Genomic DNA, 15,301 nt, shown 5'->3' with positions numbered 1-15,301 from the left:
ACTTAGGACAACACAGTTAACCTAATTTAACCTATATTCATTCGTTATATATTATCTTTAAAATTTTTCTTATTTCTTTTCAATTTAATTTTTAAATATTAATGCATTATTTTGTATTTTCTTTTCTTTTGGTTTCAGGTGTAGGTTAGGTACAAAAAACCGAACAGATAGGTAATTAGAAGTCAACTGTTACCTTGTTAATTCCTTTTTTCAAACTCTTGTATATTTTCTTCTTCTTTTTCTTTGCAGACAAGGCTTACGGTTTGCTGTTGAATTTGCAGCTTTCTTGTAGCATATTTCCGGCTTGGTGGCACAGCCTTTGTTCCAATTGGAATTTAAATACAGGCTGACCTCCTCCAATGTTTGCTGCTGAGAAGGCCAGAGATGTTTTATTTGATGTACTCTTCAAATAAATGGACACAAAACAAAATTATTATTAAATTACACATACACTCAACATAATAGTTTTCTGTATGGTTGTTGTGAATAAATAATAAAAAAATTAATGTCAAAATTTAAAACAATAATAATAAAATATCTAAATATAATAATAAATAACTAAATATGACAAAACAAAGTAAATAAGTACATAAAAAAAATAAACACAAGTAATTCAACAAAACATATGAGGTGCTAGGATGTCTTTTCAGCTGCTTGGTATGGAAAAGTGTGTGGATTTACAAACAAAAAAATATTTAAATAATTTATTTTTCAAAATTTAAAATTAGTGTCCTTTCGGTTTCACGGTGTATTGTTTGACAGGGAATTACATTAAGGAACGACACAACACAATTTAGAGCTAATTTATACGGCATTTTTCTAAAAAAATTGTTTAGAAAAAAGATCTCGCATCAGAGAATTCTGCCCAACGCATTCTATGATCCATTTGATCATGAAGCTATTGCACATTATCCTCTTATTTTAACTCTAAAGCTTTTTATTCTACTTTACATAAACATAAACACATACGGTACAGGTCATAAACACAATACATCATTTGTTACAGTAGACGAACAAGAGCTATTGCACATGACCCATTTGAGTTTGAAACGTATATCCTAATTTTCTAATCTTTAAGCTAATACTGCAAATTTAACACAATTTCGACATGAAAATTGTGGTTGCTTTATTTGCACGATAAGAAAATTCGATATGCGTTTTTAACCTAATTCATCTTTGGTCTATATCTCGGTGCCTGGGTGTTATTGCACTGATTTAAGTTTTATGGTTTTAGAAAATTGGGCGCCATATTGTTACTCTCCAACCGGCTCAGGGTGGCACTTTTGGCCTCAGGTCGGTTCCAACCCTGTAACCACCAGCCCAAGGAGGCGAAATTAAAGGGAATTTTGACATATCAAAACAAAGAAACAAAACGACATAACAAACACTACATACACCGGTGACAAGGGTACTTGGTGAAATCGTACCCACACATAGCCCTCCCAGCCTTGACTCTTTGATCCGAATTTTTATAAATGTTTTTAAAGAGCCCCGTACACACACACTTACCTCACAACTTACATCCTCTTTCTAGACAATACAGAACATGGTATATATTAAATTCAAACACAGAACAAATTTATTAGAATATTGATCAAAATTAAACCTAACATTATTTAACTTAAAAAATTAACTGCAAAGTAGATTTTTAAATTGTGATCAATAAACCACGAACAAATAGATTACCCTTTCTTTACGTCGATAGGACTTTTGCCAAATTCAGGCTACACTTTAACAAAACTAATACCTTCCTAAAAGAGCTCTGTTAGATTATCATTGCTTGCTTCACTTGGAAGACTCTAATATAAAAAGGTTTCTACCAATTATAGACAGGTAACCCTACAATTTCATAGAAATAGCTTGGTGTTCATTTTCCTTACACATTACTTAACTTCACACTTAGGACAACACAGTTAACCTAATTTAACCTATATTCATTCGTTATATATTATCTTTAAAATTTTTCTTATTTCTTTTCAATTTAATTTTTAAATATTAATGCATTATTTTGTATTTTCTTTTCTTTTGGTTAATTCCTTTTTTCAATCTCTTGTATATTTTCTTCTTCTTTTTCTTTGCAGACAAGGCTTACGGTTTGCTGTTGAATTTGCAGCTTTCTTGTAGCATATTTCCGGCTTGGTGGCACAGCCTTTGTTCCAATTGGAATTTAAATACAGGCTGACCTCCTCCAATGTTTGCTGCTGAGAAGGCCAGAGATGTTTTATTTGATGTACTCTTCAAATAAATGGACACAAAACAAAATTATTATTAAATTACACATACACTCAACAGAATAGTTGAGAATTATTTAATAAAGTTAAATAATATAGACGTTCACGTCTGCAACCAAATACGCTGTTTTATTTAACTAATTTTTATTGTTTTTTTTCGTTGGTATATTGTGCACCCTATTACAGTCAATTGAATTTTGAACTTTTCACTTTATACCCGGAAAATGACGCCGGTTTTCCCTCTTTTCATGTATTTTCTTTTTGTGTGTCGTTTATTTTCATTTTGCTTAGTGCTCTCTAGTTCTTCGCCGAGTTGCATTTTGCCATCCGTCAAACCTAATGGGTTGACGTAAAAATACCACCCTGCGATTGGCATCACTTCTTTGCGAAGTTGTCTGCACAACAACCTGGTTCCGCTTCATTTTTTTTTTTTTTTGTGGTTGGCTGCAACCATGATGCAATAATAAGGTGATGTATCAAAACAAAAACATTTTTTGTCTCGATCATGATCCAATAATAAGGTGATGTATCAAAACAAAAACATTTTTTTGTCTCGATTATCTGTCAAATTTTTCCTTATAATATTTCAAAAATTTGGCAGCATTGCACATCGAATTCAAGTAAAATTTACCACTTTGACAGTTAATCAAGACATCAGCTGCTCTAAATGGACTACCTATCCATTGTGCCATGGCTGCAACATTCGGTTGGCGGTGAAAATGCCGTCCGACTACTTTTTCTTTAAAAGACATTTAAGTATTTATTTGGGACACCCAACAAGTTCATACGAGAGCTATACACTCCCAGAGAAACGTGTCAAAATTTGAAAACGATTGGATTATTAGTTTTTGAGTTATCGTGCCCGCGATTTATAAAAAACTATTTCGAGAGTTAAAGTTTGAGAATCACTCTTGTCGTCACTTGATGCTGACACAATAAATCGGCTATATCTTCAAGAGTTGTTGAGATTTTCACTTAAAATTTTGTAGGGACATTCTAGAATTAGAGTAAATAAAAAATTGACACCCAGAATGGGGGTGTCCTTAAGAGAAAAACAGTAAGTTCATCTTCTTAGAAGTAAACAATTTAAATTAAATAAATATGGCAATTTATTTCAAGCACCAGCTGACTTTCATTTAAAAATGATTTTAAAGCCGGTGTAATAGTTCGTTTACATTTAACCGGATTTCGTTAATCTAGTGGGTTTCAATTATCAATTATTTTGCGTATATGTCAAATAAATTCTCATAAAGTGGATTAACCCGGTAAAAAGTTCTAATGTATATTCTAATGGTAATGCTTTTGGAAATACTCTAATCTATAAATAAAATCTTCCACCGATAACGTGTTTGGTCTCCCAGAGAAATTTAACCCAAATCGCTCTACTTTTATACCCTGACCATTTCCGTTACTGCTGAAAGAAGGGGTTACCATGTTTCAGCGGGGAACATTGTTATTATTTTCTTGAGCGGATGGATGCTGAGGTCTAAGGTTAGTCGGCGGGTGCGGTCTATTTGTCTGCACTGGGTCTTGGATTGGGGGCATTAATTGTACCAGACAAATCCCTAATTGTGGTATCCCCATTCTCCATGGCTTCTTCTATACTTTTCTTCTTATTTTTTGGTTTGGGAGTTTGGACTAGGATCCTACTACTATCAAATGCTAACACTCTATTTCTTTTACTATACCTTTTGCCTGCAGTGTATTCACTCATTTGAAAGCGAATCGTAGGTCAGAAAAAATAGAATATATTGCGTTGTTGTGAATAAATAATAAAAAAATTAATGTCAAAATTTAAAACAATAATAATAAAATATCTAAATATAATAATAAATAACTAAATATGACAAAACAAAGTAAATAAGTACATAAAAAAAAATAAACACAAGTTATTGAACAAAACATATGAGGTGCTAGGATGTCTTTTCAGCTGCTTGGTATGGAAAAGTGTGTGGATTTACAAACAAAAAATATTTAAATAATTTATTTTTCAAAATTTAAAATTAGTGCCCTTTCGGTTGTCACGGTGTATTGATTGACAGGGAATTACATTAAGGAACGACACAACACAATTTAGAGCTAATTTATACGGCATTTTTCTAAAAAAATTGTTTAGAAAAAAGATCTCGCATCAGAGAATTCTGCCCAACGCATTCTATGATCCACTTGATCATGAAGCTATTGCACATTATCCTCTTATTTTAACTCTAAAGCTTTTTATTCTACTTTACATAAACATAAACACATACGGTACAGGTCATAAACACAATACATCATTTGTTACAGTAGACGAACAAGAGCTATTGCACATGACCCATTTGAGTTTGAAACGTATATCCTAATTTTCTAATCTTTAAGCTAATACTGCAAATTTAACACAATTTCGACATGAAAATTGTGGTTGCTTTATTTGCACGATAAGAAAATTCGATATGCGTTTTTAACCTAATTCATCTTTGGTCTATATCTCGGTGCCTGGGTGTTATTGCACTGATTTAAGTTTTATGGTTTTAGAAAATTGGGCGCCATATTGTTACTCTCCAACCGGCTCAGGGTGGCATTTTTGGCCTCAGGTCGGTTCCAACCCTGTAACCACCAGCCCAAGGAGGCGAAATTAAAGGGAATTTTGACATATCAAAACAAAGAAACAAAACGACATAACAAACACTACATACACCGGTGACAAGGGTACTTGGTGAAATCGTACCCACACATAGCCCTCCCAGCCTTGACTCTTTGATCCGAATTTTTATAAATGTTTTTAAAGAGCCCCGTACACACACACTTACCTCACAACTTACATCCTCTTTCTAGACAATACAGAACATGGTATATATTAAATTCAAACACAGAACAAATTTATTAAAATATTGATCAAAATTAAACCTAACATTATTTAACTTAAAAAATTAACTCCAAAGTAGATTTTTAAATTGTGATCAATAAACCACGAACAAATAGATTACCCTTTCTTTACGTCGATAGGACTTTTGCCAAATTCAGGCTACACTTTAACAAAACTAATACCTTCCTAAAAGAGCTCTGTTAGATTATCATTGCTTGCTTCACTTGGAAGACTCTAATATAAAAAGGTTTCTACCAATTATAGAAAGGTAACCCTACAATTTCATAGAAATAGCTTGGTGTTCATTTTCCTTACACATTACTTAACTTCACACTTAGGACAACACAGTTAACCTAATTTAACCTATATTCATTCGTTATATATTATCTTTAAAATTTTTCTTATTTCTTTTCAATTTAATTTTTAAATATTAATGCATTATTTTGTATTTTCTTTTCTTTTGGTTTCAGGTGTAGGTTAGGTACAAAAAACCGAACAGATAGGTAATTAGAAGTCAACTGTTACCTTGTTAATTCCTTTTTTCAAACTCTTGTATATTTTCTTCTTCTTTTTCTTTGCAGACAAGGCTTACGGTTTGCTGTTGAATTTGCAGCTTTCTTGTAGCATATTTCCGGCTTGGTGGCACAGCCTTTGTTCCAATTGGAATTTAAATACAGGCTGACCTCCTCCAATGTTTGCTGCTGAGAAGGCCAGAGATGTTTTATTTGATGTACTCTTCAAATAAATGGACACAAAACAAAATTATTATTAAATTACACATACACTCAACATAATAGTTTTCTGTATGGTTGTTGTGAATAAATAATAAAAAAATTAATGTCAAAATTTAAAACAATAATAATAAAATATCTAAATATAATAATAAATAACTAAATATGACAAAACAAAGTAAATAAGTACATAAAAAAAATAAACACAAGTAATTCAACAAAACATATGAGGTGCTAGGATGTCTTTTCAGCTGCTTGGTATGGAAAAGTGTGTGGATTTACAAACAAAAAAATATTTAAATAATTTATTTTTCAAAATTTAAAATTAGTGTCCTTTCGGTTTCACGGTGTATTGTTTGACAGGGAATTACATTAAGGAACGACACAACACAATTTAGAGCTAATTTATACGGCATTTTTCTAAAAAAATTGTTTAGAAAAAAGATCTCGCATCAGAGAATTCTGCCCAACGCATTCTATGATCCATTTGATCATGAAGCTATTGCACATTATCCTCTTATTTTAACTCTAAAGCTTTTTATTCTACTTTACATAAACATAAACACATACGGTACAGGTCATAAACACAATACATCATTTGTTACAGTAGACGAACAAGAGCTATTGCACATGACCCATTTGAGTTTGAAACGTATATCCTAATTTTCTAATCTTTAAGCTAATACTGCAAATTTAACACAATTTCGACATGAAAATTGTGGTTGCTTTATTTGCACGATAAGAAAATTCGATATGCGTTTTTAACCTAATTCATCTTTGGTCTATATCTCGGTGCCTGGGTGTTATTGCACTGATTTAAGTTTTATGGTTTTAGAAAATTGGGCGCCATATTGTTACTCTCCAACCGGCTCAGGGTGGCATTTTTAGCCTCAGGTCGGTTCCAACCCTGTAACCACCAGCCCAAGGAGGCGAACAATTAAAGGGAATTTTGGCATATCAAAACAAACAACCAAAACAACATAATAAACACTACATACACCGGTGACAAGGGTACTTGGTGGAAATCGTACCCACACATAGCCCTCCCAGCCTTGACTCTTTGATCCGAATTTTTATAAATGTTTTAAAGAGCCCCGTACCCACACACACTTACCTCACAACTTACATCATAACTCTCCTCTTTCTAGACAATACAGAACATGGTTTATATTACATTCAAACTAAGAACAAATTTATTAAATTAATAATCACAATTAAACCTAACATTATTTATCTTGAAAAATTAACTCCAAATATATTTTAAATTATTATCAATAGAACACGAACAAATAGATTACCCTTTCTTTATGTCGATAGGACTTTTGCCAAATTCAGGCACTTTAATAAAACTAATACCATCCTAAAAGAGCTCTGTTAGATGGTCATTGCTTCCTTCACTTGGAAGACTTTCAATATTAAAAGGTTTCTACCAATTACAGAAAGGTAACCCTACAATTTTCATATAAAAAGCTTGGTGTTAATTTCCCTTACACTTTTCTTAACTTAACACTTAGGACAACACTCTTAACCTAAATTAACCTACTATTTATTCGTTATATATTTTCTTTAATTATTTTCTTATTTCTTTTCAATTTAATTTTTAAATATTAATTCATTATTTTTGTATTTTTTTCTTTTGGTTTCAGGTGCAGATTAGGTGCAAACCAACGGACAGATAGGTAATTACATTTCAACATTTACCTTGTTAATTCCTTTTTTTTCAATCTCTTATATATTTTCTTCTTCTTTTTATTTGCAGAAAAGGCTTACGTTTTGCTGTTGAATTTGCAGCTTTCTTGAAGCATATTTCCGGCTTGTGGGCAAAGCTTTTGTTCCAATTGGAATTTAAAAACAGGCTGACCTCCTCCAATGTTTGCTGCTGAGGAGGCCAGAGATTTTGTATTTGATGTAATCTTCAAATAAATGGACACAAAACATAATTATTACTAAACTACATATACACTCAACAAAATACTTTTACTTACAATTTGTACGAACACCAAAAACATAAAAATAAATATCAAAATAAAAGACGTCCACGTCTGCTTCTAAACACGCTGTTTTATTTAAATTATTTTTATTGTTTTTCGTTGGTATATTGTGCACCCTGTCACAGTCAATTAAATTTTGAACTTTGCACTACGCTAACCAAGAAGATTGAAACCTTGGTTAGAAGGAATTTTCCCTTTTATACCCGGAAAAATGACGCCGGTTTTCCCTCTTTTCCTGTGTTTTCTTTTTTTGTGGCGTTTATTTTCATTTTGCTTGGTGCTCTCTAGTCCTTCGCCGAGTTGCATTTTGCCATCCGTCAAACCTAATGGTTTGACGTACAAATGCCACCCTATGATTGGCATCACTTTTTTGCGAAGTTGTCTGCACAACAAACTGGTTCCGGTTCATTTTTTTGTGGTTGGCTGCAACATTCGGTTGGCGGTGAAAATGCCGTCCGACTACTTTTTCTTTAAAATAAATTTAAGTATTTATTTCGGACACGCAACCAAGTAGAACCAATTTTAACTTTAATTATATCTAACTTCGAATGATGTAATTTTATAAAGTAAATATCTTTTATTACGCCGAAAAAATGCTATTAATCTATTCTAAGATTTCTCAATATTTTTAGTACCTGACTAAAACTCCTTGTACATTAGAACTTTTTACTGGGTTAACCTACTTTATGAGGATTTATTTGACATATATGCAAAGGAAATGACAATTGAAACCCACTGATCCGGTTAAATGTAAACGTACTATAAATGAGCTCGTTTAGGTATTATAGGGACATCATAATTCTTCCGGAAAGAAACAACAGAAATAAACAAAATCACAACATAATTTTGTGTCATGAAAAGTAACTATTACTGTATCTTTTTTCCTTTCACATGTTAAAACATATGTATAATAATAATTTACCTGAACAATTAAAGTTTCTGGAAGTATATTGATATTCTGCATCACAAAACCTAACTGCAAGCAAGTGTTCCAGGAGTATCGCCTTCCGCTTCTAGGGTTTCTTTATCTGTAATAAGAATTTACATTTATTACTGTCTTGCTAATTTAAATTTTTTTAAATAACGAGAAAGTAATTAAGCAGGCTTTCCTAAAAAATGAGCACACATCCCTACAAACAAATGCCACACTGAATATATGTACATCAATTTCTTTCGAGAGCCGGACATACTAGGGCCAGAGACAGTAATGTGTTCGTTGCTTATTTTGTAAGCTTTTGTCATGTCACTTCAAGAGGATACTTTCAGCAAGTCATCAATACTTCTTGATCATCATTGGTAATGAATCCCGTGTATAAATTGTGATTATAAATTAATTTAACAAGTTTGGAAACATCGGTAAATACAAATAATATTTCATTAATTTTTATTGGATTTAAAAAAATGTTTTTGGGTTATAAAAATTGGTAATATAAAAAAATATCAGAAGAGCATACCCATTTTCATACCTGATTGGTTCCATATCGGAAACAATATATATCCATCGTTCTTCATTTCCTTAGTTGTCGTACTCGATATTGTGGTACTCGTATGTCTCTAATACATTTATTTCATCAACCACGAGAATACACAAATACATACAATACATATATATATATACAATATATATGTATTGTATTTATATATCAGAAAAAAAAATACAAACAAAAATATTCGAAAATTAAAAAGTTCTGATCAAAATTTATTAAAACATAAAATGACATAAAAACAAAAATTTAGGTGGTGAAAAATACAGCTAATTTCGTAATCTTCTTAGACCATTTGAAATTTTTGAGAAATCAAAGCCAAAAGTAAAAAAACTCCGTTTTTACTGGGTATGTTCAAAGGTTTTTTTGTAGTAAATATATATGAAAGAAAATACATTAGATATGTTTGAAATGATGTTGGAATACAAAATAATTGTTTATCGAAAGAAAACTATCACTGAATTCTTCCTGCGCCCTTAAAACCAAAAAATTAAAAGTTTACAATTACAGTGCGAAAACATAGTCACTCATGTAAATTTTGTCGGCAACTGAAAAAGCTAGCCAAAATGGTTTACGCAGATAAAGAACAAGATTGGCACATAAAAAAATTTGGTTGCGGGTCGGAAAAATTTTAAACTGAAATTTTATGAGCGCTGTTCAAAACTGCCCCTATATAATATATTTGAATTTTTCTCTTGAATTATTAGGACAGTATATACTGTGAAAATCTCTGTGTGTATAGGAGGAATGTATCAAACCCGCACAATTAAGGCAGGTATTATTACTAAGGCCAATCATAAGAAGGAAAATCTAACCGCTGCACTTGAGGTAATTTCTGAGACTCAATTAATAAATATTTGCAGTCTGAATTCAGGGAAATTATATGACAGCATTTTAAGAAGAACTGGGAAAATAACGATATTTACCCCAGATTAAGCATAAAAAACAATTTCTCGTAACAGCAATATTTGATATTTAAGGCGTGATTACAAAAGAAAACACTGTGACATTTATCCATTGTATCTAGCAGTAGTAGTATCTAAAGTTAATAGTAGACCCGTGGGTGTTGAAGTAAGTGCAACGCAATACATGGTGATGTTAATGCATACTGCAATGATGTTAATGCATACTGCAAGTCGAATAGTTGATATGCATAGTTAAATTATTACCTAATTAATGACCGAGAACAAAAATGAAATAAAAGTAATTTTAATATTAGTTATGGATTCGACTGCAGTACAGGCCATTCATTTTATAAAAAAAAAATAACAATGAAGGATCTGAAAATTATTGATTTGCTACATCAATGACTCCACTTAGTCTTATCGATTTAAATGGAAATGTTTTATGAAACAGAGTCTGTGTGATTTTGTCGTCCCCATAAAAATATACAAATATATATATATATATATATTTACGAATATAACTTTAGATTTAAGTTAATTTAGATGAATTCCGTTAATTTAAGAATTTGAATTGTAACGTAAATTTCTACCACGCAGTTTATTTGAATAACTTCACAACAACAACTACTGTATAGATTTTTCTACATCCTTCCATTTCCTCTTTCATGGTCTATTTTTTTGTTGACGTACAATTCTTGTTAAACGTCATCATTGATGATCGCTTAATTCCTCTTTCTTTGTTACCCCCTCGCCTGTATATGTGTTGTTATTGTTTACTCACTATAAGGTTGTGTGTGTTTGTTGCATTTGTAGATTGTTCGCAATCTAGGTGTTACCAGATCGTCTAGAAACTTCTGTAGCGACAGGCGAGGCTCATATAAATAGGGGAAATGGAAAGACAGTCAGGCAGTTGTGAATCAGATCGCGAATTGAAACCGTCGAGTAAAGTGAAGTGCAAAGTAAAGTTGTGTGAATAAAATGATTGTAATAATCGTAATCTGAAAGAACCCGCGTTTTATTTGGTACGAGCTGTATTGGGAAACAAGACAACGTCTACACGGGATTAAGTAAAATCCAAGAACGTAACAATATATACAACGGAAACAAAAGAAAAAAAATATAAGAAGACTTCGAGTTGAAAAAGGTGAATACCTTTAATAATATTACTATAGAAGTCGATATTGGAAAGTTTATAGAAATTTAATTTCATCTGCATCTCACTGTAATCGAGGGTAAGGTTTCGAACTTTGTAACAAAAACACGTTCCAGTCAATCATGCCCGGCATGTAAAGTAACTCCAAAGGATTAATTACTGACTATAAATGCGAAATTCCAACATCATGATGCTACCTTCAAGCATGGTCTAAGCATTTTTTTAATGTTTCTTCTTTTGAAAAAATTCGTCTGTGATATGTTCGTATCAAAGAGTGATTTTCATTAAAAATTTAACGCTGTATGAAACTAGTTTATATGAAATTGGGTGTGACAATTATTCTAGATCGCTAGAACTGCTTGGAGCAATTCACATGCTTCCGATAACTTTTTACAAATACAGTCGACGCCCGGTATAACGAATGATATATTGTCAGACTCATTCGTTATAGCGAAAAATTCGTTATATCGCGAAGTTTTTTATGGTACCATTTTATTTATAAACAAAAATGTTAATCCACTTTTCATTGGATTTCTAATAAAAATGAATTGATTAACGTAATAATAACGTGTTTTATATGTGTTTTTTAAGGCTACCCATTATTTTTTGCGCCATTCCTTATACAGAGTATATAAATTTGGAAAACTTTCGTTATATGCGATAGTCAGTGTAAAAAGTCGACTATTTTGCTCATTCGTTATATCCCGAATTCGATAACCTGAGTATTAGTTATATCGGGCGTCGTATTCGTATTCGAGTATTCGTTATACAACTTCCATCAAACTTATTTTTTTAAACAAAATGCAAGTATTCATTATTTAATTAGTAATTTTTAAAATTTTCAATATTCTCAATTTCAAATCAAAAATTTAAATCTAACACATTTTGACATATACATACAATAAGTTTAAAAAACGTTTTAATAATGAAATGTAAAAAGTGGCATTATTTGTGTAGCTGAACATCTCCCATCTATTTTTTGAATTCCTCCGGCCCTATCGCTACCGGAGGAATTCAAAAAGAATTTTTCCCATCTATTTTTGCAGATCCGAAGTTTTACCAATCAGACGGTGGGGCTATAATGCAACAGATCCGGCTCGAAGGACCAAGTAAAGACGTAACCAGGATCTACATGGGCTCAGATCGCCATGTTCGAAGGAGCCTAATTACGCGCCTTATTACCAAGCTTGTCGTCTTGTCCGATGACTAATTTCAGACTTTCCTACAGTCCTTATTCCTACAATATTCTTGCGTAAGTCCTATTCTGATCCGTCCTTACTTCCTGTAGTACAACCATGCCTCCAATGCCAACACCACTGGTTCTCGCTCAGCCCCATACAAGGCAAGTTTCGGTGCCGTCCCTGCCCATGAATTACGTAAGTGTTGCAATTTCCTGGACATGGAAATGTCCAGGAATTCGCAAAAAAAAAATGTTGAAATACATTATAATAAACAACTTCTTCCCGATCACAAAAAAATGAAGAGGAACCAGGTTGTGGTGCAGACAACTTCACAAAAAAGTGATGCCAATCGAAGGGTGGTATTTTCACGTCAACCCACTCGGCGAATAATTTTTATTTATGTTTTTGGTGTTCTCTAAAAATTGTATGTACAAAGTATTCTGTTGAGTGTGTATGTAGTTTAGCAACAATTTTGTTTTTCACTGACCTCCTCAGCAGCAAATATTGGAGGAGGTCAATCTGTGTTTTTTAAATTCCAATTGGAAAAGCTTTCCAAGCCGGAAAGAACCTTGATAGAGTAAGTCTTCTAATTGATGCGATTAATGACAATCTAACAGAGCTCTATTAGGAAGATGTTAGTGTTTGTTAAAGTATAGCATGTAATCTGTTTGATTTTTTATTGATTATAATTTAAAAATTGGAGTTAATTTTTAGACCTAAATAATGTTAGGTTTAATGTCAATTCATGTTTTAATAAATTTGTTCTTTGTTTAAATGTAATGTCAATCATGTTCTGAATTGTTTAGTAAAGAGGAGAGTTAGGGTGTAAGATGTGAGGTAAGTGTGTGTGGGTACGGGGCTCTTTAAACATGTTTAAAAATTAGGATCAAAGAGTCAAGGTTGGGAAGGCTATGTGTGGGTATATTCTCCACCAAGTACTCTTGTCACTGATGTATGTAGTGTTTGTTATGTTGCTTGCTTTGATCTGTCGAAATTCAATTTAATTGTTCTTCTCCTTAGGCTGGTGGTTACGGGCTTGGAACCGAACTCATGCAAAAATGCCACTTAGAAAATTATGATTTTCGTTCCACATACAAGGGTCAGCTGCAATAATCTTGTTCGTTCAGTGTAACAATGAATGTGTTATGTATTATGACCTGCGTTTTCTGTGTTTGAGTTTTTATTATTATTATGTTTTTAGTGTAAGCCATAGACGTAGGGTTAGCATGGGGGAAAGTGCAATAGCTATTGAGAAGACGTAATCTCAATGTGCATTGCTCAGAGTACTCTTTCACGAGATCTCTTTTCAGTAAATTTATTTGAAAACTGCCGTGGTGTTATTTCAAATATATATTTTGTCATTTTTATATATTTTTTTGCTAAGTTATCAATTGGAATTGGCATAGGATATAAGTATAATAGCGTTTGTGATGACATTCTCGCAAACAGCATTGTATGCAAATCTCCCCCTAGAGATCTTATTTCTATCTATGACGGAAGACTGCCTTGGTGTTAGTTTCTATATGTTTGTCTTTGTCAAAAATATCAAAAAGTCCACACACTAATCCCGATTGCAATGTCGTGTTTTAAAAACGGGTTCTGCCTTATCCCGAGATTGATGGTCATCTTAATGTGTGCTGAAAAAAGAAAGGGTCATTATTAATATGACTGAATGAATACACGCAACAAACTACTTACCTATTACTTGTAGCATGCAACGATCAGATCAGTAGGTCAGGTAATTAGATTTAACAGAGACGGAAAAGGAAAGCACACAAGCAAATAACATAATGTATAGAATTTACCATAGAGAAGAAGCGATTTTTTTCTAAATTCTGGAAAAAAATAATTTTCAAATAGAGAGAATGAGAGATGATATAAGCGGTAGACTTACAACACATCACACACACTGAAATATTAACATTGGCTATGCTGGTTACATTTGTAAAGAAACAACACTTAACAGAAATTGATAGCAGTAGGTTTCAACGAGCTAGCTAAATGATCATTAAGTGTCATAAAAATTCCACAAAAAATATGCTTCAATATGTATATATTATGTGTTTGTTTCTTTACAAAAATGCAACGGTAGTCAGCCAATTGTTTGTTTAAGAAATAGGCAAATTATTTGTATGTTATTTTTGTTGCAATTTTTCGATTTTTTTCCTTTTTTTGTTTTTTTTTTTTGTAAATAAAATTATGCAAATTAATGAAAAATTACACTCGATGATAATAGAAAAGTTCAATTTATATGAGTGTTTATAGTGTGTGATTATAGCAGTTAATGCAATGCGTTTCGGTTTCACTTGAAAATATTTCAAAATTCACTTAAAAACATTGAGAGGACATTTAATGATTTTAGGGCAATATTTAACAATTTTCAACAATTAATTTCACATTTTCTTGTTTGTATCTTTGCCCATTTTTATACTCCAATAAACTAATTTCATCCTCAATCATTTACCAATTATAAAATTTTTCCGTCTATGTTGTTATAATACCTGACTGGCAGAGACAATTTTTCTCAATTTTTTCTTCTTTTTGACGTTTTTTTCACTTCACTTTGCTGGCAAAATATGCGGCGGTCTAACACAAGGCGATTGCGTCGAACAAGAGATGCGCTTGTTGAGATGTTTAATGTGGACTGAATTTGGAGTTTGAAATCGCCACCAACAGAGCCTGTTTTAGGTTCCAACTTCTATTCTCTCTATTTTTGCCTGTGGTAATATATAAAGCCATTCAGCCTATAGAAGCAAAAATAAAGCAACGAGAAACACATT

The sequence above is a fragment of the Musca vetustissima genome, unplaced genomic scaffold (genome assembly GCF_032173495.1).
Source record: "Musca vetustissima isolate MV318-11 ecotype Yass unplaced genomic scaffold, APGP_CSIRO_Mvet_v1 utg45504, whole genome shotgun sequence".
NCBI lineage: Eukaryota > Metazoa > Arthropoda > Insecta > Diptera > Muscidae > Musca > Musca vetustissima.
The sequence above is the reverse complement of the archived record's forward strand: the minus strand, read 5'-3'. Positions refer to the sequence as shown.